Source organism: Odocoileus virginianus, chromosome 12, assembly GCF_023699985.2.
Source record: "Odocoileus virginianus isolate 20LAN1187 ecotype Illinois chromosome 12, Ovbor_1.2, whole genome shotgun sequence".
NCBI classification, from domain to species: Eukaryota; Metazoa; Chordata; class Mammalia; order Artiodactyla; family Cervidae; genus Odocoileus; species Odocoileus virginianus.
Window position 1 is genome coordinate 959,773 of NC_069685.1, and position 27,426 is coordinate 987,198.

Sequence of the window (27,426 nt, forward strand, 5' to 3'; positions counted from 1 at the left end):
TCATGAGGATGTCCTATAGCATGAATTTGGATGATGAGAGTAAGGGAACCCAGATTCCAGTTGAGATATGGAAGCATTTTACTGTTCAGCTGTGAAATCCCTTGGTACTCACCCCCCCCCCCAGCCACCCCGAATCCTTATCCATAGTGTTATTTGAAAATGTTCTAACTCAGGACTGTTTTAGACTTATAAAGATACACATTATTTCTGAATAAGTTAGATATATACTTCCAACTTGATGTCCAACCAGCTCTACAAGATTGAGATATTCTTCAATTCATTAAGGATATCATTGCATCACTTGAACTTAAGAGCGGCTCAAAGAAAATTTAATATCTGTTAAAGTGGATTAAATTCAGCTATTCCAAAATCAGAATTATGATTTATAAGAGATATCCTTCAACATTTACTTGGCATGTATCTGGTAGTTCTGTACATCAAATTCATCCTGAGACCAAAATGTTTGAGAACTCCTGCTTGAGTTAAGTGCATTTACAATGTGCTCACGCCAGCCAGTAAAGAGCTGTGTACTTGCACCACACATTTTTTGACATACCAAAAAGTTGGTTCTATTAAACTGTGATTCAACATTATAATCCTATGTTGGCCTGTGCTAAGATTTATCACAATAAACAGTCCTATGAAATTAATCATTTTATAGATTCAAACAAGTGGTTGGAGAGATTTTAATGATTTTTATTTATTCAAAGTGTATACTTTTTAGAGGTCCACTAGAGAAATTGCTCTGACAGTTCAGTATCATTAAAAATTTGGTCTCATCTCAGTAAATGATCTATCAATTTAGGTACCACAAGTTCTGCAGTTTGTCTCTCTTTTCACTTTAATGTATTGGAATCTACTATCTTTCCACCAAATGTGCAGCCCCTCTTCTTGCCACCATTTTGCTTAATCTTTGGCTTGTATTTTCACATATTGACCATCTGGCTTTTTCTGACTTTTGTAATTTTATTTTGTCCCAATTTCTACATTTATTTCCCTCACATATATACACATACATTTTTTCAAGACAGCCAGTACATGCATATGCACATAGACAAGTTTGAGTAGACTTCAATTTGACTCTCATAGTTCTATGAGAGGATCACAGTTGGAGTTGTCCCTTGTTTGCTGATGAGGAAACTGAGTGCTGATTGATTTAAGCAAGGACATCTGCCTGGTAAAAATTTCTAGAACTTTGAACTTCAATTTCACATTCTTAAAATCACCACATTGCCCCTTTCTGCAGCTAACTTTTAAGAAAACATGCAATTGAAGCCTCTTAACCCTTTAAGCGGAGAAGGCAATGGCACCCCACTCCAGTACTCTTGCCTGGAAAATCCCATGGATGGAGGAGTCTGGTAGGCTGCAGTCCATGGAGTCGCTATGGGTCGGACACGACTGAAGTAACTTAACAGCACCAGCTGCAACAACCCTTTAAGATGACCAAGCGGGTTCTCTACTGTGAAATGAATCTTGCTGGCTCAACTGAGTTAATCCAGTTCCTTAAATTGCCAAAATTTGAGGACTGGGCAATTCTAACATTTTGTGGTTCATATTATTGTAGTTGCATCTATTTATGATTAGAAAAATCCTAAATGTATGTTTATTTTAAAGTCATATAAATTATGGCATACAAACTCTTGAAAAATTTTCTTGGAGATTTTAATTCTCCAGTAGCATAGTTATTATTACTATAAGTAAACTGCTTTCATTATGTCAATATGTCTCATATCAATTTATTACTTGCTGTCTGGCAGATTAATACACAGGGTCTAAGACATGTTTTCATGATGAAAAAAATGTAAGTGGCTTTCTTTTATTTAGAATACATAGTTAAAATAGATAATTTCTTTACCAATTATTTTTTTTATTTGACATGAACTAGCATATCTGCTAACATTACTTTTTCTTAAGCTATAACTTTCTAAAACTCATTAAAAACACTACTAAGACTCCTCCCTACTGGTAGCAACAAATGGCAAAAAGAGAAGAGTGAAGCAGTCTGAAATTGAATTAGCAGAGAGGAGAAGGACTCACTGCAGAGAACTATATAGTAGCTTTTCTGCTATCACCTGGTAGGAGGTCTGATAGCTTTCCTAAAATAGTAATACATTACAGCTTTTCCTAGAAGTCCTAACAATATTCACTGAACAAATAATTTACTTATTTTCTTTGATGGAATCTGGACCATGTTTGACTTTCATGAGGAATTCATAATTCTTATTACTCAGCAACTGAATGACTCAGTTTGAATTCTACATATCATGTGTAGGTGGTGAGACTTCCCTCATAGTGCAATGGTTAAGAATCTGCCTTCATTACAGGTGACATGGGTTTGATCCCTGATCAGGGAACTAAGATCCCACATGCCCTGGGGCTACTGAACCCATACACTCTGGAGCCTCTGGTCCACAGGTAGAGACTCTGTGTGCCTAATGGAAGATCCTGCACCCTGCAACTAAGATCCAATGCAACCAAATAAATAAATAATTTTGGTCTTCCCTGGTGAGCAGGATATAAACATTCTATTTAAGTTTGGATGCCCACTGATAAATTTGTTTCTGAAGAGTCAGTAAAATACATCCAAGTCTGACTATATTTGGTTAAATTGTAGAAATATTACTATGACGTTTGGAGATCAAATCACTACAAGGTCAGTTGGGCTTCCCAGCTCAGAACATTTTCCTTATTTGCATTGCTTTGGTTTTGTCACTTTGGATATTGGTTTGGGAACCTGTTCTTTGTTGTTTAAGAGTTTTTAGTTGCTTTTTTTTCTCAACTCTCAAGAGGAGTAATAATCCTCTTTTGCTGATAGCTCTTTAGCTACTGTTAAAAATAATTGTGTTATCATAAAAAAGTTTTAGAATTTCAGATTGGTGTGGTGAATAATTAGAGGGTGTTAAAAATTTTTTTGTTTCAACCAAAACACACCCAACTAAGTAGTTACAAAAGACTCAGGGAAACACAGAAGTAGAATTATTTTCCCTGTTCTACTTTTTAAAGTTTCTTAGTGGAATCAGATGCTTTTAATACATGTTTGAAAAGAGTCTTTCATTTAACCTCTAAAACTAAACAAACCACAATTCTGCTCCCCATTTTTCCTCAATTTAATCATTTGTTCCAATTTTCCTACCTTTGAAATTGAATGATTCCGCTCTCTTTTTCTGGCTTAAAAATTTGGCTTGATTCAAATTTCAGAAGCTAATGCTTCATTCCTCAGTTTTCCTTATTTTTAAATCATTATAGTCTTCATAATGTTTTCTATCTAGTTTCTTTTCTGATTTGGATCTCTTTAAGTTTCCATTAGACCCATTCTCTCTTCTGTCTGTGTTCTTTTTTTATATAAATCTCAATCTCCATTCTTGTTCTGAGGATATGAACCTTCTTTCTGATGAGTTCATATTCCCTTTCTAACATCCACCACCTGTATTCCATTTTATACTTCTAAGTTAGTAATGGAATATTACTTAAAGCATAGCTCAGATTTCATATTTTAAAAGCACTTCTTCACCTAAGCTGGACTCTGACTCTGGTCTGGCAATATCTGGTTATTTCCATTCTAATCTACCTGCTTGAGTTGCTTCCTTCCTCCTCTGTCTGATTTGCATTGTTTCCCAATATAGCGCAGCCAGCAGAAAATGGGTTCCATACCTCTATGAATCTGAAGCTCAGTTCTGCCACAGCTGTATGGCCTTGAGCAAATTAATTAGCATCTGAATTTTCTTCCCTGCAAAATGGGGATGAAAATAACTATATCACAACATTTTTTGGAATGATTAAATGAGAGCATACAATATAACTGCAGTTTTAGTCTGCAGAAAAATCTGGCAATGGTTTGTTGATGAAGATAGAAGTAGAAAATTAGAGTTGTATAATAAATTGCCAGTTCCAAGAGAAAATGCCCTGGTAGGATGTCTTCTTCCTTTTTCTTTTACCCTATCATGCTCATCCATCCCTTTTTCTAAAAAGTAAAATCATGAAATACTTCAACAGATTCAATTCCAGGGATGGACTCAGACCAGTTGATTGCTCTAGAGATACCTTGGGACCTTAGTGAGTTTGGGGTCTGTTTTTCTGTATGGTGTCATATTGCTCCAACTAGAAACAACATAGGGAAGTCACACAATGTCCTGATATTTGGGCCTCGGACTTATCTAATGATGATTTCATTAGTAACTCTGGATGATATTTATAATTCTTTAAGAACTTTCTCCATAAGGGATGCTAAGTTACTAAATGTGTATGCACATTAGCTTGTCTCTAGATGTTTAGAAAATGATTAATAAATGATTCATAGATCTTTTGTTAAAGAACTTTGAATCTGACACAGTTCACTGCCTAGTGGTTTTAGTCACTAAGTTGTGTCCAACTCTTGCAACCCCCTGGACTATAGGCCGCCAGGCTCCTCTGTCCATGGGATCTTCCAGGCAAGAATACTAGAGTGGGTTACCATTTCCTTCTCCATATTGAAATGTATAAATATGATTCTCTACATCAATTTCCCACTTTCCTACTTTATTTGCAATAAATTAAGAGTAAATAATGTTACCATTTTATTGTGTTTACAAGCCACATAATCCTTTAGGATATCCTCAGAAAAAATGTTAAAAGCATGGAGAGAAATGGAAGGAAAGGCTCTCCACTATGCTGAGGTGGGTGTGATTGGATACCTGGAGGATCAGATCATGTCCCTGAACACTGAAATCATGGAGCTACAGAAGAACCTCTACGGAGGACGTCAGAGAGACTTGATGGAATCTCTGGAACAGCGTGCGATTGATCTATATAAGCAGGTAAAGCTCAGACCTTCAGGGTACATGCCTAGTAGTGGAATTGCTGGGTCATATGGTGGTTTTACAGAGAAGACAATGGCACCCCACTCCAGTACTCTTGCCTGAAAAATCCCATGGATGGAGGAGCCTGGTAGGCTGTAGTCCATGGAGTTGGTAAGAGTTGGATATGACTGAGCGACTTCCCTTTCACTTTTCCCTTTCATGCATTGGAGAAGGAAATGGCAACCCACTCCACTGTTCTTGCCTGGAGAATCCCAGGGACGGGAGAGCCTGGTGGGCTTCTGTCTATGGGGTCGCAAAGAGTCGGAAGCGACTGAAGCGACTTAGCAGCAGCATTGAGCAAGCAGTAGTTGAAATTAAATTATTTTGAAGCTGATTTGGACACACATAGTAACTCTAAGTGGTAATGGTTATTATCCCCCATCTTTAACAGTATTTTATTCAACATAGGCAAAATTAGATATAAGTACAAAAAAGTCCACAGGAGGGCATGGCAATCCACTCCAGTATTCTTGCCTGGAGAATCCCATGGACAGAGGGGACTGGCAGACTATAATCAATGAGGTCACACAGACTTGGACATGACTAAAGTGACTTAGCAGTATGCACAAAAGTCCCAGGTTAGTTCTTCAACTGGACCTCAGCAATTTTAGGTCAGCAGTTGAACAATTGGGGAAAAATGGCAAAACAAAACAAAACAAAACAAAACAAACCAACCACAAAAAACACATTTTCAATAGAAGGGTCAGTCCGGTTTATAACTTAGGACTGGATTTAGAAAGAGCCTGGGATACAATTAATTATTAATCTGCTAAAAAGAATACTTAGCATTTTGTCCCAAGAGGTTTTTTTTTTTTTTTTCTTCATAGCTTTGGACCAAACATAAGTAACTTTCTTATGGAATTGAAGATTTTCATGTCTTGAGTATAAAATGTCATTTAATAAGAATTTTTAAAATTTAGATATAATTGCATGTAATGTTCTAATAGTTTCAGGTGTACAACATAATGATTTCATATTTGTATATATTACAAGCTGATCAGAATAAGTCTAGTTAACATCTGCTCAGCATACATAGTTACAAGTTTTTCCCCATGATGAAAATTTTTAAGATCTATTCTCCCAGCAACTTTCAAATATACAATGCGGTATTAGTAATTACTCAGTGGTGAAGAATCTGCCTGCCAAGGAGGAGGTGTGGGTTCAGTCCCTGGATTGGGAGTATACCCTGGAGAAGGAAAAGACAATCCATTCCAATATTCTTGCCTGAGAAATTCCACAGACAGAGGAGCCTGGTGGGCTACAGTCCACAGGGTCACGACTGAGTGACTAAACAACAACAAAATGCTATATATCCCTATGAGTTATTTATTTTGTAGCTGGAACTATGTACTTCTAAACTTTAAAAAATGTCATTTAATAAAGATTTTGCTTTGTTCAATGGTTTCGTTAAGTATAGAGTGTTACTTAGTTCTGTTTCATTCCCCCCCAGCCCCCCCACCCCCGATCAGCCCTGTTATAGATTTAGAAATTAGGTTTAAAAATCTCATTTTTTGGCAGGGAGGGGTGACTCTTTGGAAAACATCAAAGCAAGTTTAAATATACATTTTTAGTCATTCATTCATTCAGTTCAGTTCAGCTCAGTCATGTCCGACTCTTTATGACCCCATGCACTGCAGCATGCCAGGCTTCCCTGTCCATCACCAACTCCTGGAGCTTGCTCAAATTCATGTCCATCGAGTCAGTGATGTCATCCAACCATCTCATCCTCTGTCCCCTTCTCCTTCTGCCTTCAATCTTTCCCAGCATCCTTTTCCAATGAGTAGTTCTTTGCATCAAGTGGCCAAAGTATTGGAGTTTCAGCTTCAGCATCAGTCCTTCCAATGAACATGCAGGACTGATTTCCTTTAGGATGGGCTAGTTTGATCTCCTTGCAGTCCAAAGGACTCTTAAGAGTCTTCTCCAACACCACAGTTCAAAAGCACCAATTCTTTGGCACTCAGTTTTCTTTATAGTCCAACTCTCACATCCATACATGACTACTGGAAAAACCAGAACTTTGACTAGATGGAACTTCTCACCAGCTATCTAATTTACACACGATAGTGTATATACATTGATGCTACTTTTTCCATTTCTCCCACTCTCCCCTTCCTACTCTGTGTCCACAGGTCTGTTCTCTATATCTGCATCTCCATTCCTTTCTTGTGAACAGGTTTGTCAATACCATTTTCTAGGTTCCATATATGTGTGTTAACATACAATATCTGTTTTCTTTTTCTGGCTTGCTTCACTCTGTATAACAGGTTCTGGGTTCATCCACCTCACTAGAGCTGATTCAAATTCTTTATTTTCTATGACTGAGAAATATTTCATTCTATATATGTACCACATCTTCTTTATCCATTATCTGTTGATGAACACCTAGGATGCTTTCTTGTCCTAGCTATTGTAAATAGTACTGTGATGAACCTTGGAGGTACAGGTGTCTTTTTCAATTATGGCTTCCTCAGGGTACATTCCCAGTAGTGGGATTCCTAGATAGTACAGTAGATTTATTTCTAGTTTTTTAAGGTATCTCCATTGGACTTCCCTGGTGGCTCAGTTGGTAAAGCATCTGCCTACAATGAGGGAGACCCAGGTTCAGCCCTTGGGTCAGAAAGATCTGGAGAAGGAAATGGCAACCCACTCCAATATACTTGCCTGAAAAATCCCATGGACAGAGAAGTCTGGTAGGCTACAGTCCATGGGGTGGCAAAGAGTCGGCCACAACTAAGCAACTTCACATACTGTTCTCCATAATGGCTCTATCAGTTTACATCCTCACTAATAGTGTAAGAGAGCTTCCTTTTCTCCACATCTTCTCCAGAATTTGTTGTTGGTAGATTTTTTGATGATGGGCATTCTGAATGGTCAGAATTCTCCACCATGACCTGCCCCTCTTGGGTGACCCTACAGTGTGTGGACCACAAAAACTGTGTAAAATTCTTAAAGAGATGGGAATACCAGACATCACGACCTGCCTTTTGAGAAATCTGTATGTAGGTCAAAAAGCAAGTTAGAACTGGACATGGAATGACAGACTGGTTCCAAATCAGGAAAGGAGTATATCAAGGCTATATATTTTCATGCTGCTTTTAAACTTGTATGCACAGAACATCATGAGAAATGCTGGACTGGATGAAGCACAAGCTGAAATCAAGCTTGCCAGGAGAAATATCAATAATCTCAGATATACAGATGACACCACACTTATGGCAGAAATAGAAAAATAACTAAAGAGCCTCTTGACCAAAGTGAAAGAGGAAATTTAAAAATTTGGTTTAAAACTCAACATTCAGAAAACTAAGATCATGGCATCTGGCCCCATCACTTCATGGGAAATAAATGGGGAAACAATGGGAACAGTGAGAGCTTTTTATTTTGAGGGGCTCCAAAATTACTGCAGATGGTGACTCTGGCCATGAAATTAAAAGACACTTGCTCCTTGGAAGAAAAGTTATGACCAACCTAGACAGCATATTAAAAAGCAGAGACATTACTTTGCCAACAAAGGTCCATCTAGTCAAAGCTATGGTTGACATACAGTGATCATGTATGGATGTGAGAGTTGGACTATAAAGAAAGCTTAGTGCCAAGAATTTATGCTTTTGAACTGTGGTGTTGAAGAAGACTCTTGAGAGTCCCTTGGACTGCAAGGAGATCCAACCAGTCCATCCTAAAGTTAATCAGTCCTGAATATTCATTGGAAGGACTGATGCTGAAGCTGAAACTCCAATATTTTGGCCATGTGATGGGAAGTACTGACTCATTTGTAAAGACCCTGATGCTGGGAAAGATTGAAGACAGGAGGAGAAGGGGACGACAGAGGATGAGACGGTTGGATGGCATCACCGATTCAATGGACATGAGTTTGAGTAAGCTCTGGGAGTTGATGATGGACAGGGAGGCCTGGCATGCTACAGTCCATGGAGTCGCAGAGTTGGACACGACTGAGGGACTGAGGTGAACTGATTCTGACTGGTGTGAGGTGATACCTTATTGTACTTTTGACTCGTAATTCTCTAATAGTTAGTGGTTTGGGGCATCTTTTCATGTGTTTATTGGCCATCTGTATGTATTCTTTGGAGAAATGTCTGTTTAGGTCATTTGCCCAATTTTTGATTAGGCTGTTTGTTTCTCTGACATTGAGCAGTATAAGGTACTTATATATTTTAGAAATTAATCATGTGTCCATTGTTTTGCTGGAAATTATTTTCTCCCATTTGTAGGCTTGGCTTTTTTATTGTTTATTGTTTCCTTTGTCCTGCAGAATCTTTATGTATAATGAGGTCTATCTGTTCATTTTTCATTTTCTTTCCATTACTTTAGGAAATGGGTCAATGAGGATATTGCTGTGATTTATGTCGAAGAGTGTACTGCCTACATTTTCTTCATAGAGTTTTATTTTTTTCTGGCCTTACATTTAAGTCTTTAACACATTTTGAATTTAGTTTTCTGTATGGTGTTAGGATGGGCTGGATGAAGCACAAACTGGATTCAAGATTGCCGGGAGAAATATCAGTAACCTCAGATATGCAGATGACACCACCCTTAATGGCAGAAAGTGAAGAAGAACTAAAAAGCCTCTTGATGAAAGTGAAAGAGTGAAGTCTCTCGGTCGTGTCTTACTCTTTAAGATCCCATGGACTGTAGCCTACCAGACTCCTCCGTCCATGAGATTTTCCAGGTAAGATACTGAAGTGGGTTGCCATTTCCTTCTCCAGGAGATCATCCCCACACAGGGACTGAACCCAGGTCTCCTGCACTGTAGGCAGACACTTTACCATCTGAGCCACCGGAGCAGGGCTCAGTGAAAGAGGAGAGTGAAAAAGTTAGCTTAAAACTCAACATTCAGACAACTAAGATCATGGCATCTGGTCTCATCACTTCATAGAAAATAGATAGGGAAACAATGGAAACAGTGACAGACTTTATTTTGGAGGGCTCCAAAATCACTGCAGGTGGTGATTGCAGCCATGAAATTAAAAGACACTTGCTCCTTGGAAGAAAAGTTATGACCAACTTAGACAGCATATTAAAAAGCAGAGACATTGCTTTGCTAACAAAGGTCCGTCTAGTCAAAGCTAGCGGTCATGTATGGATATGAGAGTTGGGCTATAAATAAAATGGAGGGCCAAAGCATTGATGATTTTGAACTGTGTTGTTAGAGAAGATTCTTAAGAGTCCCGTGGACTGAAAGGAGATCCAACCAGTCCATCCTAAAGGAAATCAGTTCTGAATATTCATTGGAAGGACTGATGCTGAAACTCCAATGTTTTGCCCACCTGATGCGAAGAACTGATGCATTTGAAAAGACCCTGATACTGGAAAAGATTGAAGGCAGGAGTAGAAGGGGATGACAGAAGATGAGATGATTGGATGGCATTTCCAGTTCAATGGACATGAGTTTGAGCAATCTCCAGGAGTTGGTGATGGACAGGGAAGCCTGGCATGCTGCAGTCCATGGGGTCATAAAGAGTCGGACATGACTGAATGACTGAACTGGACTGAACTGATGGTGTTAGGAAGTCCTGTAGTTTCATTCTTTCATTCAAGTTTTATACATGTCGCTGTCCAGGTTTCATAGCACCACTTATTGAAGAGGCTGTCTTTGCCTCCTTCGTCAAAGATAAGATGCCCATAGGTGTATGGGTTTGTCTCTGGGCTTTCTATCTTCTCCCATTGGTCTATCTTTTTTTTTTTCCCAGAACTTTACTGTATACTGTTTTGGTGACTGGTAGCTTTGTGGTACAGCCTGAAGTCAGGCAGATTGATTCCTCCAGCTCTGATTTTCTTTCTATAGATTGCTTTGGCTATTTGGGGACTTTTGTGTTTCTATAGGAATTGTGAAATTTTTTTGTTGTAGTTCTGTGAAAAATACCTTTGGTAACTTGATAGGAATTGCATTGAACCTGTAAATTGTTTTGGGTAGTACAGTTATTTTCAAAATGTTGATTCTTCTAATCCAAACATAGAATATCTTTCCCTTTATTGGTGTCATTTTTTACTTCTTTCATCAGTGTCTTGTAGTTTTCTTCATACAAGTCTTCTGTCCCTTGAGGTAGAATTATTCCTAGGCATTTTACCATTTTAGTTTCAATGATGAATGGGATTGATTCCTTAATTTCTCTTTCAGATTTTTAATTGTTAGCATACAGGAATGTAAAGGATTTCTGAGTATTAATGTTACATCCTGTGATTTTCTATATTTATTGTTTATTTTTTTGGTTGTTGTTCAGTTGCTAAGTCATGTCTGACTCTTTGTGACCCTATGGACTGCAGCACACCAGCCTCCTCTGTTCTCCACTATCTTCAAGAAATTGCTCAAACTCATGTTCATTGAGTTGTTGATGGTATCTAACCATCTCATTCTCTGCCTTCAATCCTTTTGCCTTCAATCTTTCATAGCATGTGTTTTTCTCCTATGAGTTGGATCATTGAATCAGGTGGATGAAGTATTGGAGCTTCAGTTTCAACATCAGTTAACTGGTTTGATCTCCTTCCTGTCCAAGGAAATCTCAAGAGTCTTCTCTAGCACCACCATTCAAATGAATCAGTTCTTTGGTGCTCAGCCTTCTTTATGGGATTCTTGAGGCTGGAATGCTCAAGTGGATTGATATTTCCTCCTCCAGTAGACAGCATTCTGTCAAAACTCTCCACGTTGACCCTTTCATCTGGGACAGCCCTGCACAGAATGGGCCATAGCATCATTTGGTTACACAAGCCCCTTCACCATGACAAGGCTGTGATCTGTGAAGGGGATTTGTAGGTTTTTCTGTGTATAGTATCATGTTATCTGCTAACAGTGATAGTTTTGCTTCTTTTCTGTGTATTTCTGTGCTGTATGTCATAAGGACAAACTACAGTGGGAACAGTGCACATCCTTGTCTTCTTCCTTAGAGGAAATGTTTTCATTTTTTCACCATTGAGAATAATGTTTGCAGTGGTTTTTTTTTTTTTTATCATTAAGCAGTTTATTTTTTATTTTTTTAATCATTTTTTATTATTTTATTTTATTTTATTTTATTAGTTGGAGGCTAATTACTTTACAGTATTGTAGTGGGTTTTGTCATACATTGACATGAATCAGCCATGGATTTACATATGTTCCCCATCCCGATCCCCCTTCCCACCTCCCTCTCCACCCGATCCCTCTGGGTCTTCCCAGTGCACCAGGTCTGAGCACTTTTCTCATGCATCCAACCTGGGCTGGTGATCTGTTTCACCCTAGATAATATACATGTTTTGATGCTATTCTCTTGAAACATCCCACCCTCGCTTTCTCCCACGGAGTCCAAAAGTCTGTTCTATACATCTGTGCAGTGGGTGTTTTTATATGGCTTTTATTTTGTTGAGGCCAGTCAGTTCAGTCGCTCAGTCATGTCTGACTCTGCGAAACCATGGACTGCAGCATGCCAGGCTTCCCTGTCCATCACCAACTCGTGGAGCTTGCTCAAACCCATGTCTATTGAGTTAGTGATGCCATCCAACCATCTCTTCCTCTGTTGTTCCTTTCTCCTCCCACCTTCAATCTTTCCCAGCATCAGGGTCTTTTCAAATAAGTCTGTCCTTCGCATCAAGTGGCCAAAATATTGTAGTTTCAGCTTCAGCATTAGTCCTTCCAAAGAATATTCGGGACTGATTTCCTTTAGTTGGACCTCCTTTCAGTCCAAGGGACTCTTAAGAGTCTTCTCCAACACCACAGTTCAAATACATCAATTCTTTTGCGCTTGGCTTTCTTTATAGTCCATCTTTCACATCCATACATGACTACTGGAAAAACCAGAGTTTTGACTAGATGGACCTTTCTTGGCAAAGTGTTGCCTCTGCTTTTTAACGTGCTGTCTATGTTGGTCATAGCTTTTCTTCCAAGGAGCAAGTGTCTTTTAATTTCATGGCTGCACTCACCATCTGCAGTGACTTTGGAGCCCCCCCCCAAAATAAATGGCTTTGTTATGGTAGGTTCCTTCTATGCCTACTTTCTGGAGAGTTCTATTATAAATAAATAATTTTCAATTTTGTTCAAACTTACTCTGCATCTACTGAATTTATCACATGACTTTTGATTTATTAATATGGTGCATCACATTGATTGATTTGTATATATTGAAAAATACTTGCATCCCTGGGATAAAACTGGCTTGATCATGTTGTGTAATGCATTATTGGATTCTATTTGCTAGAATTTTGTTGTGGAATTTTGTGTCTATTTTCATTAGTGATATTGGTGTGTAATTTTTCTTTTTGGTGTTATCTTTGTCTTGTTTTGGTATCAGGCTTATGGGGCCTTGTAGAATGAGTATGGGAATTTTCTTTCCTCTGTAATATTCTGGAAGAGTTTGAGCAGGATAAGTGTTAGCTTTTCTGATACATTTTGGAAGAATTCATCTGTGAAGCCATCTTATCTTTGGCTTTTGTTTTGTTGGAAAATTTTTATCGTAGTTTCAGTTTCAGTACTCATGATTGGTCTATTTATATTTTCTATTTTTTCCTGACTTAGACTTGTAACGTTGTACCTTTCTAACAATTTGCCCATTTCTTCAAACTTTTCTATTTTATTGGCATATAGTTGCTCATAGTAGTCCCTTATGATTATTTGTATTCCTGTGCTGTCTGTAATAACTTCTCCTTTTTTCATTTCTAATTTTATTGATTTGGGTCCTCTCCTTTTATTTCTTGTTGAGTCTGGCTAATGGTTTATCAACTTTATTTCTCTTCTGAAAGAACCAGCTTTTAATCTTATTAATGTTTGCTATTGTATTCATCATGTCTTTTTAATTTATTTCTGCTTAGATCTTTGTGATTTCTTTCATTCTACTAAAATACATTTTGTATTTTTTTCTAGCTATTTTAGGTGTAAGGTACATTATCTCATGTTTTTCTTGTTTCTTGAGATAGGCTTGTATTGCTATAAACTGACTTTTTAGCACTGCTTTTGTTGCATCCTACAGGTTTTGAGTTTTCATGTTTTAACTGTCACTTGTTTCTAGGTATTTTTTGATTCCCTTTAGTGACCTCTTGGTTTTTCAGAAGTATTGTTTAGCACTTATGTGTTTGTGTGTTTTACAGTTGTTTCCCCTCTATGTGATATCTAATCTTACAGCATTGTGGTTAGAAAAAGACACTTGACACAATTTCAATATTTAAAAAATTACCAAGACTTGATTTGTGACCAAAAATATGATCTATCCTGGATTATGTCCCATGAACTTGAGAAAGAAAGTGAAACTTGTTTTTAGGTATGTCCTATGGATATCAATTAGGTACATCTGGTCCAATGTTTCATGTAAACCTTGTGCTTCCTTATGAGTTTTGTTTCTGGAGGATCTGTCCATTGCTGTGAGTGGTGTCTTAAATCCCCCACTGTTATTGTGTTACTGTTAATTTCCCTTTTCATAGTTGTTAGCATTTGTGTTGCATATGGAGGTGTTCCTATGTTGGGTGCATATATATTTATATTTGCTATATCTTCTTCTTGGATTAATGCATAAATTTTTATGTGTGCTTCCTTGTCTCTTTTAAAGATCTTTATTTAAAGTCTTTTTTTTTAGTATGAATATTGTTACTCCTGCTTTCTTTTGATTTCCATTTGCATAAAATACCTTTTTCAATCCCCTCACTTTCAGTTTGTGTCTCTAGGTCTGAAGTGGGTCTCTTGTGCACAGGATATACAGGGATCTTTGTTTTGTATCAATTCAGCCATTCTGTGTCTTTTGGTTGGAGAATTTATTTACATTTAAGATGTTATGATCCTATTACCATTTACTTTATTGCTCTGGGTTTGTTTTTGTTGGTCTTTTCTTTCTCTTGTGTTTCCTGTTTAGAGAAATTCCTTTAGTATTTATTGTAAAGCTGGCTTGGTGGTGCTAAATTCTCCTAACTTTTGCTTCTCTGCAAAGCTTTTGATTTCTCCATCAAACCTGAATGTTAACTTTGCTGAGTAGAGTAATTTTGGTTGTAATTTTCCCTCTTTCATTACTTTAAATATATCTTGCATTCCCTTCTGACCTGCAGAGTTCCTGTTGAAAGATCAGCTGTTAGCCTTATGGGGATCCCCTTATATATTATTTCTTGCTTTTTCCCTATTGCTTTTAATTGTTTTCTTTGTGTTTATATTTCATTAGTTTGATTAATATGTGTCTTGGCATGTTTCTCTTTGGGTTCATCTTGTATTGGAGTCTCTGGGTTCCCTGGACCTGGGTGGCTATTTCCTTTCCCATATTAGGGAAGCTTTCATCTATAACCTCCTCAAATATTTTCTTATACCCTTCCTTTTTCTCTTCTTCTTCTGGGAACTGTATACTTTGAAATTTGATGCACTTAATGTTGCTCCAGAGGTCTCTGTGGCTGTCCTCATTTCTTTTTATTTATTTTTTCTTTGTGCTGCTCTGCTTTAGTTATTTCTACCATTCTATATTCCAGCTAATGTATCTGTTTTTCTGCCTCAGTTATTCCACTATTGGTTCCCTAGTGTATTTTTTAAAATCTCAGTTATTGTGCTGTTTATTGCTGATTGTCTGCTCTATTTCTTCTAGGTCCTTGTTTAAAATTTCTTGTATGTTCTTGACCAGTGCCTCCAGTCTATTTATCTGTGCCTTCATTTTATTTCCATGATTTTATATCATTTTTACTGTCATTACTCTGAATATTTTTTCAGGTATGTTGCCTCTTTCCTCTTATTTTGTTTAGCCTTGTAGATTTTTACCATGTTCTTACTGCATGTTTATGTCTTTTCATTTTGTTTAATTGCCTGTGTTTGGGGTCTCCTTTCTGCAGGCTGCAAAGTCATAGTTCTTAATTGTGGAGTCTACCCCTCTATGGGTGGGCTGGACCAGTGCCTTGTGAGAGTTTCATGGTTAGGAGGACTTGTGCCTGGATTCTACTGGGTGGAGCTGGATCTTTTCTCTTTTAAGGGCAGTACCACATCCAGTGGTGTGTTTTGAGTGTCTTTAGATCTGGCGTGGCTTTGGGAAGCCTGTCTGCTAACATGCAAGTTTGTGTTCCTGTTTTACTGATGGTTTGTTATGAAGCATCTGGTATTGGAGCTTTCTGTCTTCTGGGTGGGGCCTTGTTTTAGTGTTGAGATCTAGGTCTTTCGAAGAGCTCTTGCTGATCACTGTTCCATGAGGTTGGGAGTTTGCTGATGGCCCAGCATCCTGGACTCAGGCCTCCTATCTCAGAGGTTCAGGCCCAACCCCTTACTCTCGCCCCAATACTCCACAAGCCATATAGCACAGAAGAGAATGAGATAGAGGAAAGATGAAACATAAATAAATAAATAAAAGTAAATCAACCAAACTTAGAAACAAAAAAAGAATAGACAGAAAAAGCCCCAAGACAAATGGTGGAAGTAATACTCAACAGACAAGAATACCCAAAGAAACTCACACACTTAGAAAGAGAAAAGAAGAGAAGAAAAATAGAAAAATAAGTTTAAAAACTGGAACCAAAAAAGAAAACAATCAATCAAGCCAATTTAAAAAAAAAAAAACCACATGTGAAAATGAATACTAAAAATTAGACTAGCAAAAATAAAACATTGAGAATATGGAAAAATGAAATATAACTAAAGAATACTGTAAAAATAGGGAAAAATGGAATAAATAAACCATTTGAAAATAAAATCTTTTAAAAAAGGAAAAAGTAAGTTGTAAAAGTAAAAATTAAAGGAATAATAAAGCAGAATATTAGAACGATATGCTATACACACACACGCACACACAGACAGAGAGAGGTAGTAAGAAGAATGTTCTACTGAATGCTCCATTATCTTCACCCATATGGTGAACACCAGTAAATCTGCCTGTTCAGGAAGTCCTCTAGTATTTCTCATAAGGGCTCTGGACCTGTTGTGGACACTATGGGGTCAACTCAGACTCAAATCTGCCCTTACTCCAATTTGTACTTGCTTCCAAAGTCAACAATTGCCCCCAAAGTCCACTAGTCCACAACTAGTCTCAAGCTAGTTGCTGGGATTTAATCTGCAGGATTGAATTTCTTTCTTCTTTGGTCACACTGTTCCTAGTGCTTAGCTTTTGTTTTGTACCTATTTCTGCTTTTAGGCCACACTCTGGTGTTTCTTCTCTGCCCAGACAAGAGGGGTAAAGGCAAAAGCATTTTAGGGCTCACTTTCTCAGTTGGGCTGGAAGCGGGGTGGTATGCAGCAGACAGAGTTGAGGTGTGTGGGGAGTGCTCCCTGTAGCCAAGACCTGCAGGAAGTCACCAGAGTCTAAGACAAGTCATATGCTTCCCCAGAGGAGTTGGCCACAGGTTGTGGGTCCCTTGGCAGAGCCAAGCTGCACAGGCTCCCAGAAAGCTGTGGGCAGTGACCCACGCCCATTCACAACTTGGTTGCAGCTATGACCCCTGGGGTAGAGAACACAGTGACCATTGTCCTCCACCCATGGCACTCAATGGTGGCCCATATTCCCCACCCTGGTTCACAAACTGCAGTCATGGATAGTCCTGCCTCTGACACTTGCAGCAGATTTGGCATATATACCCTATTCCAAGTCTTTAGTCTCTTTAATTTCCTATATCTTTGCACTACTTCATTATGTGGAGAATACTAGCCTTTTTGAAACTCTAGGATCTTCCTCTAGCATTCAGAATGTGTTCTGCAGGAGTTGTTCCATATGCAGATGTGTTTTTGACATAACTGTGGGGAAGAGGGTTATCTCCCCATCTTACTCCTCTGCCATCTTGAAAGTTCCCAGAATAATTTGTTAAAGTGACATCAGTCTTCATGACATCTTTTAGATTCATCAGAGGAAAAAGAGGGTTTACCATGTAAGTACATGTTAAAACTTCAGGCTTTATTACAATTCTGCTGTTTCTAGGAAGTTGCAAATGGGTTAAAATAAAAATTTAGAAATCTGTTTCTTTGGGATAATTTCTACTGCCAAGATATGATGGTTCTCTGCCATGTGGAGCTCCATAATATAGTCAAAGAATAGACAGCTCACACTGGAATCATTTCACTGACATCTAGCTTTATTTTTGCTATGTATCCAGTATCTATTATGAACTTTTAAACTTAGGTATTTATTGAAATTTGTTTAAATTATAATATAGTCATATTTTAGATCTATTTAAAATATCTTTCTGAGTGTAATGAATACCATATTTAATGGCTTTACCAAGTTTCTTTCAGAGTTCAAAGTTTGTGTTTAAATAAACATAACTTAGTGATTAATTTCCCATATACTCATGATTTTTACATGATTTGTTGCTCTTTGTATACTGATATATTTCATAGATAACAGCATTTCACTCATAATTGTTTTGAAGAGAAACTATCAAAACCAGCATAGGCTGATCCTTGTTAAAGTTGCTGCCTTTGGCACTTTTGCTAATTGTAAATGCGGTAGGATCTTTCCTTTGCCTTCAGAGGATGTCCACATAAAGGTTAATGCAGAACATCTTACCAATTGTTGCAGAGAGTAGTCTCAAATCACAGTGTTGCATGGGAAGAAGCCAACTGCCAAGTTGAAGGGTGATGCTATCTATAATGCACATGGTTTTTATTGTGTTAAGTTTCCTAGGAATGTGTGGAGGATAATGTAGTTTAATTCAGATTGCTTTGGAAAGTTGTAATTTTCCCTTGGCTGTTGTTGGTATTTAACATGTTTTGATTTGTGAAAAAAATTTAGAAGCAGAGACCTCAGTTAAAGAGTTGGAGACCAGCAGGGGGATCTCTCGTACCTCGTGATGATAGGTGAGACCACAGGAAGAAGAATGACTCCTCTTCTTTCCTGGCAATGACCCAGCCAATGAAAATCCCCTGCACTCTGCTCACTACATCCCTCCTGACTTCCTTTTCCTCTCTACAAGTGTTCTTTATCTCTTGCCATGTAGGAACTTGCACATAGCTCACCACGCTTGCAGACCTCAAATTACAAGTTTCTGCTGATCCCAAATAAAACAATCTTTGCTGAAGTGTATTTAATTCAGGTCAACAGATTGAATTATTTTAGATCCATCTAAAAACTGCCAATGATTTGAGAAAATTTTCTGACCTACTGCAACCTTGTGGCCCACACTTTGAGTGCAGATGCCACCTTCCTTCCTGTCTGCCTACAATCATTTTGACAACTTCATATTGTCATAATAGGTTCACATTCACATATGTGCAAGGAATAGGAATCTCTGTCTTTCATTTCTTTCCCTCAGTTCTGTCTCCTGTGTCTGCTTATACACAGGTACACACACATCCACACAAGCTTAGCTTTTTTTAAAAATAAATATACAGGATTCTTCTTTTATTAAGTGTTGTTATTTGATACTTTTCCTTATATTTTGCAGAGAAAATTATTTTATCCTTTAAAAATATATTTATTTAAATTTTCTATCTAACTTGGGGAAGAGCATGAGGCTAAAGGAAGCCATTATCTTTCTATGTCAATTAGAGTTGTTAAACTCTCACAACGTGTGTTAAAAAAACATGAAGAAATCACATGTGAATGATAAACTGCTTGTGTAGTGAGATATTATTAATTTAGAAATTTATTGTTTTATTTTTAATTAATTAATTTATTTTAATTGGAGACTAATTACTTTACAATTTTGCGGTGGTTTCTGCCATACATTGATAAGAATAACACATGTATATGAGTGTACATGTATCCCACAATCTTGAAACCCCTCCCACCTCCCTCCCCACCCCATCCCTCTGGGTTGTCCCAGAGCACCAGCTTTGAGTGCCCTGTTTCATGCATCAAACTTGAACTGGACAAGAATTTTATCTATGGTAATACATACGTTTCAGTGCTATTCTTTCATATTGCCCCATGCTCTCCTTCACCCACATGGTCCAAAATTCTGTTTTTTAACCTCTGTGTCTCTTTTGCTGTCTTGCATATAGGATCATCATTACTGTCTTTCTAAATTTCATTTATATGCATTAAAATACTGCATTCGTGTTTCTCTTACTGGCTTACTTCACTCTGTATAATACGCTCTGATTTCATCTACCTCATTAGAACTGAGTCAACTTCATTCTTTTCTATAGCTCAGTAACATTCCAGTGTGTATATGTACCACAGCTTTCTTATTCATTTGTCTGCCAATGGACATCTAGGTAGCTTCCATGACCTAGCTACTGTAAACAGTGCAACATTGGAGAACATGTTTCTCTTTCAATTCTGGTTTTCTTGGTGTGTATGCCCAGCAGTGGGAATGCTGGGTGGTATGGCAGTTCTATTTCCAGTTTTTAATGGAATCTTCACACTGTTCTCCAGAATGGTTGTACTAGTTTGCATTCCCACCAACAGTGTAAGAAGGTTCCCTTTTCTCCACACCCTCTCCAGCATTTATTGTTTGTAGACTTTTTGATGGCAGCCATTCTGACTGGTGTGAGATGGTACCTTATTGTTTGGATTTACATTTCTCTGACAGTGAGTGATACTGAGCATCTTTTCATGTATTTATTAGCCATCTATATGTCTTCTTTTGAGAAATCTCTATTTAGTTCTTTGGCCCATTTCTTGATTGGGTAGCTTATTTTTCTGGTATTGAGCTGCATGAGCTGCTTGTATATTTTAGAGATTAATTCTTTATCAGTTGCTTCATTTACTATTATTTCCTCCCATTCCGAAGGCTGTCTTTTCACCTTACTTATAGTTTCCTTCACTGTGCAAAAGTTTTTAAGTTTAATTAGGTCCCTTTTTAAAAATTTTTGTTTTTATTTCCATTGCTCTCGGAGTTGGATCATAGCAGATCTTGCTGTGATTTATGTCAGAAGTGCTCTGCCTATGCTTTCTTCTAAGAGTTTTATAGTTTCCGGTCTTACATTTAGATCTTTAATCCATTTTGAGTTTATTTTTGTGTATGGTGTTAGAAAATGTTCTGGTTTCACTCTTTTACACATGATTCACCAGTTTTCCCAACACAACTTGATGAAGAGATTGTCTTTTCTCCATTGTATATTTTTGCTTCCTTTATAAAAGACAAGGTGTTCATAGGTGGGTGGATTTATCTCTGGGCTTTCTATTTTGTTCCACTGATCTATATTTCTGTCTTTGTGCCAGTACCATACTGTCTTGATGACTGTATCTTTGTAGTATAGTCTGAAGTCAAGCAGGTTGATTCCTCCAGTTCCATTCTTCTTTCACAAGATTGCTTAGGCTATTTGAGTTTGTTTGTTTGTTTTTTGAGCTTCCATGCTAATTGTGAAATTATTTGTTCTAGTTCTATGAAAAATACCATTGGTAGCTTGACAGGGATTGCACTGACTCTAAAGATTGCTTTGGGTAGAATACTCATTTCCACTATATTGATTCTTCCAATCCAGAGCATGGTACATTTCTGCATCTATTTTTGTCACCTTTGATTACTTTCAACAGTGTTTTATAGTTTTCTATATATAGGTCTTTTGTTTCTTTAGGTATATTTATTCCTAGGTATTTTATTCTTTTCATTGCAATGGTGAATGGGATTGCTTCCTTAATTACTCTTTTTTCTTCCTTTCTTTTTTTTTTTTTTAGGAAATGCAAGGGATCTCTGTGTATTAACTTTATATCCTGCAACTTTACTCTATTCGTTGGTTGGCTCTAGTAATTTTCTGGTGGTGTCTTTAGGGTTTTCTATGTAGAGGATCATGTCATCTACAAACAGAGTTTTATTTCTTTTCCAATCTGGATTCCTTTTATTTCTTTTTCTTCTCTGCTTGCTGTGGCTAGGACTTTCAAAACTGTGTTAAATAGTAGGGTGAGAGTGGGCACCCTTGTCTTATTCCTGATTTTAGAGGAAAGGCTTTTAACTTTTTTGCCTTTGAGGATAATATTTGCTGTGGGTGTGTCATATATGGCTTTTATTATGTTGAGGTATATTTCTTCTATGTTTGCTTTCTGGAGAGTTTTATCATAAATGGGTGTTAAATTTTGTCAAATGTTTTCTCTGCATCTATTGAGATAATCATACAATTTTTACCTTTCAATTTGCTAATATGGTGCATCACATTGATTGATTGGCAAGTATTGAAGAATCCTTGCATCCCTGGGATAAAGCCCACTTGCTCATGTGAGTGATCTTTTTAATATGTTTTTTGATTCTCTTTGCCAGAATTTTGCTGAGGATTTTTGCATCTATGTTCATCAGTGATTTTGGCCTGTAATTTTCTTTTTTTGTGGCGTCTTTGTCTGGTTTTGGTATGAGGGTGATGATGGTTTCATAGAATGAGTCTGGGATCTGGAAGAGTAGGATATGTGTTTGCTCTTCTCTAAATTTTTGGTGGAATCTACCTGTTAAGCCATCTGGTCCTGGGCCTTTGTTTGTTGGAAGATTTTTGATTACAGCTTTGATTTCCATGCTTGTGATGGGTCTGCTCAGATTTTCTATTTCTTCCTGGCTCAGTTTTGGAAGGTAATACTTTTCTAAGCATTTGTCCATTTCCTCCAAGTTGTCCATTTTATTGGCATATAATTGCTCATAGTAGTCTCTTATGATCTTTTGTATTTCTGTGTTGTCTGTTGTGATTTCTCCATTTTCATTTCTAATTTTATTGATTTGATTCTTCTCCCTTTTTTCTTGATGAGTCTGGTTAATGGTTTGTCTATTTTATTTATCTTCTGAAAGAACCAGCTTTAAGATTGGTTGATCTTTGCTATAGTCTCCTTCATTTCTTTCTTCTCTGATTTTTATGAATTTTTTCTTTCTGCTTACTTTGAGGTTCTTCTTTTCTTCTTTTTCTAGCTGCTTTAGGTGTACAGTTAGGTTGTTTATTGGTGTTTCTCTTGTTTCTTGAGGTAGGCTTATATTGCTCTGAATCTCTCTCTTAGCACTGCTTTTACTGAATCCCATAGGTTTTGGGTTGTTGTGTTTTCATTTTCATCTATTTCTTTGCATATTTTGATTTCCTTTTTGATTTCTTCTGTGATCTGTTGGTTATTCAGAAGCATACTGTTTAGCCTAAATATGTTTGTATTTTTTATATTCTTTTTTCCCTGTAGTTGACATATAAACAGTGCATTATGATTAGAAAAGATGCTTGAAATGTTTTCTTTTTTTTTAATTTACAAAGACTAGATTTATCATCTAGGATGTGATCTATACTGGAGTTCTGTGTGCACTTGAGAAAAGGGTGAGTTCTGCTGTTTTTGGGTGAAATGCCCTATAGATATCAATTAGTTCTAACTGCTCCATTGCATCATTTGAGCTTGTGTTTCCTTGCTGATTTTTTGTTTGATTGATCTATCCATAGGTGTGAGTAGGGTATAAAAGTTCCCCACTATCATTGTGTTACTGTTAATTTCCCCTTTCATATTTGTTAGCATTTGCTTTACATATTGAGGTGCTCCTATGTTGGGTGCATACATATTTATAATTGTTTTATCTTCTTCTAGGATTGATCTTTTGATCATTATGTAGTGTCCTTCTTTGTCTCTTATCACAGTCTTTATTTCAACATCTATTTTATCTAATATGAGTATTGCTACTCCTGCTTTCTTTTGGCCCCCATTTGCATGAAATATCTTTTTCCAGCTCTTCAGTTTCAATCTGTATGTGTCCCTAGGTTTGAGGTGGGTCTCTTGTAAACAGCATATATGTGGGTCTTGTTTTTGTATCCATTTGGCCTGTCTTTTTCTTTTGGTTAGAGCATTCAACTCATTTACATTTAAGGTAATTATTGATAAGTATGATCCCATTACCATTCACTTTGTTGCTTTTGGTTCATTTTTATAAATCTTTACTGTGTCTCCTGTCTAGAGGAGATCCTTTAGCATTTGTTGAAGAGCTAGTTTGTTGGTGCTGAATTCTCTCAGCTTTTGTTTGTCTGGAAAGCTTTTGATTTCTCCTTCATACTTGAATGAGATCCTTGCTGGGTAGAGTAATCTTGGTTGCAGGTTTTTCTCTTCCTTCACTTTAAGTATGCCATGCCATCCCCTCCTGGCCTGAAGAGTTTCTATTGAAAGATCAGCTGTTATCCTTATGGGGATCCCTTTTGTGTTATTTGTTGCTTTTCCCTTGTTGCTTTTAATATTTGCTTTTTGTGTTTGATCTCTGTTAGTTTGATTAATATGTATCTTGGGGTGTTTTGTGTTGGGTTTATCCTGTTTGGGACTCTTTCAGTTTTTTGTCACTGGGTGGCTATTTCATTCCCCACATTAGGGAAATTTCCAGCAATTACCTCAAGTATTTTCTTAAGGTCTTTATTTTTATCTTCTTCTGGGACACCTATGATTCAAATGTTGGTGCATTTAGCTTTATACCAGAGGTCACTGATGCTGTCTTCATTTCTTTTTATTTCTTTTCCTCTCTGCTTAATTTCTTTCAACCATTCTATCTTCCACCTCACCTATCCCCTCTTTTGTCTCAGTTTTTCTACTGTTGTTTCCCCCCAGAGTGTTTTTTATCTCTGTTATTGCATTATTCATTATTGATTGATTCTTCTTTATTTCTCCTAGGTCCTTGTTAAACATTTCTTGCATCATCTGAATCCTTGTCCCTAGTCTATCTGTAGCTCCATTTTGCCCTCAAGATTTTGGATCATCTTTACCATCATTTTTCATTATTATTTTATCATTACATAGCATTTTTTTTCAGGTAGACTCCCTATCTCTTCCTCTTTTGTTGGTTTAGTGGGTTTTTATCATGTTCCTTCACCTGCTTAATATTTCCCTGCCTTTTCATTTTGTTTAGATTGCTGTGTTTCGGGTGCCCTTTCTGCAAGCTTGAAGTTCATGCTTTCCTTAATTGTGTAGTCTGCTCCCTGTGAGTGGGTTTAGACTAATGGCTTGTCACATTTTCCTTGTTGGGTGAGGTTGTCTGTGTTCTGGTAGGTGGAACTGGATCTCTTTTCCCTGGAGTGCAATGAAGTGTCCAATAGTGAGTTTTGGGGTGTCTGGGTTTAACATTACTTTGGGCCACTCGTCTTTTAATGTTCAGGGTTTTGTTCCTGTTTTTCTGGAGAATTATCATAGTGTGTCTTTTTTTTTTAAGGTTAGAAACTAATTTTATTTTATTCTCCTTATAAATATCTCCATCATAGTGTGTCTTGCACTGGAAATTTTTGGATCTTGTGTGGAGCTTGGTGTCAGTGTAGGTGTGGAGGCTTTTGGGTGAGATTTTGTCTATTAATGTTCCCTGGAGTTAGAGTTTTGGAGTTAAGCCTCCTGCCTCTGGCTTTCAGTTCTTCTCTTACAGTAGCCTCAAGTCTTCTCCATCCATAAAGCATAGAATATAAAACCCCTAGGTTTATTGGTGAAACAATTCTCCACAGCCGGGAACAACTAGAGAGATTCACAAAGTTATGTAGAGAAGAGAAGATGGAGGAGGGTGAAAGAGGTGACCAGGTGGAAAAAAGGGGGAGTCAAAAGGGGAGAATGTGTTCTAGCCAGTAATCTAATCCCTAATTGCTCTCCATATCTTAGAACACCCAGAGAGATTCAGAGAATTATGTAGAGAAGAGAAGAGGGAGCAAGGAGATAGAGGTGACTTGGAGGACAAAAGGGATAGTCAAAAGGAGAGAGAGCAATCAAGCCAATAATCAAATCCCTAGGTGAAAATGGATACTGAACATTAGATTCTTAGAGGTATAAAATTGATAACAAATTTCAAAAATCAAATATTTAAAATCAAAAATAGAAATTAGACTGTCAAAAATACAATGTAAGAAAATGCAAAACATAAGAACATAAATTAAAAAAAATATGGAATTTGCTTTTTTAAAAAATGTGTGTTTTTTTTTTTTTTTTATTTTTATTAGTTGGAGGCTAATTACTTTACATCTTTGCAGTGGTTTTTGTCATACATTGAAATGAATTAGCCATGGATTTACATGTATTCCCCATCCCGGTCCCCCCTCCCACCTCCCTCTCCACTCGATCCCTCTGGGTCTTCCCAGTGCACCAGGTCCGAGCACTTGTCTCATGCACCCAACCTGGGCTGGTGATCTGTTTCACCCTAGATAATATACATGTTTCGATGCTGTTCTCTTGAAACATCCCACCCTCGCCTTTCCCAGAGTCCACAAGTCTGTTCTATACATCTGAGTCTCTTTTTCTATTTTGCATATAGGGTTATCGTTACCATCTTTCTAAATTCCATATATATGTGTTAGTATACTGTAATTGGAAAGGTAATAATAAGCTATAAAAATGAAAGTTAAAGGAGTAATAAAGAACTATTTTTTTTTTTTTAATTAGAAAGTGATAATAGTAAAAATATATCTAGGATTTTCTCTGGAGCTGCTGTGGGCAGTGTGGGGGTGGTTCAGTGTCAAATAGTCCCGTGTTCTGGCTTGTACTTGTTCTCAAGGTCTGTAGGTGCCCCTCAAATGTCCCCAGTATTAAACGCGGTTTTAATCTGTAGCAGTTCCCCCTTCTTTGTTTGTTTTGGCTTCCTCTGTTTGCAGGTCACTTCAGTGTCTAATTTGCACCCTGACACAAGGGGGCAAACGTGGCCACTTATTTAGGCTCACTTGCTCAGCTGTGTTGTGGGGAGGGAGGGGCACTGCAAACAAATTCCACTGGCATGTATGGGGAGTACTCACGGTGGATGGACCACACTGGGTTTGCCGCAACCCACGGTGGCGTACATGTCCCGGGTGTACACGGCTTGGTCTCCCGGGTGCTCTGCTGTGGCCCTGTCCCACGCGGCACTGCATTTCATGCACGTCCCAGATCTAAGCCGCTCAGGTTCTTGGCTGTTCTGCAAGGGCACAGCCTGGGTTGACTGTTTATTCTGTGCCCTTCCCAGGTCCGAACAGCTCAGGGGACTCGTGCTTGGTGAGCACACTGTCCCATGTGAGCAGTGCATCTTGCTCATCTGCCCGGTCCCCACCATTCAGGTTCCCAGGTGCACCACGACAGCACTGTCCCAGGTGTGCTGTGTGTCTCATCCGGGATGCTGATCTCAGGCTGTGCCAATCCTGGCAGATGTCAACCGTCCAGGATCCCAGGAAGACAGGTTAGCAAATGGGAACCTGCTCACAGTTTGGTGGAAGACATGGTGTCTGGGGTTGGGACTGCAGCAACCCATTGCCTTCAGGCTCTGGCGGTCTCTTGCCTGCCTCTTTGCCTCTGGGCAGGGAGGGCCCTATGCAGGAGCTGGTTTGCTCTCCTTTGGTATTCACTCAATCCGTTCATCTGTGAGCTCAACAGCGGTCACCGTGTGGCAGTAGAGCCTTTCTAGAAAGGTCTTTCTTTTGGTTTTGGTCTCTCTGGTGATCCTGTGGTTTGGGTTACCATCTCACATTAGCTCCCTCAGATGGTCCTCGGAGCATTCAGGCCCCGTCCTTACCCTAAGGATGAATCATGCGCCTCTCTGCCTAGCCCCCACTCACTGGTGTTGGACACAAGTGTCTGGGCCACTTCTCGGTGGGCAGTTGTGGTTAGGTACGTATTCTGTGTTTTTTTTTTTTTTTTTCTTTTTTTATCTGGTTATGTTTGGAGAGATTGGACTGCCTTTCTGGGTGCCTGGTATCCTTTGCCAGCATTCAGAAGTCATTTTTTGAAAGTTCCTCAGCATTCAAATGATCTTTTGATGAATTTGTAGGGGAGAAAGTGGTCTCCCCATTCTATTCCTTCACCATCTTCGGACTGCTTCCTAATTTAGAAATTCCTTGATCGATTAAGGATATTTTTATTGAATA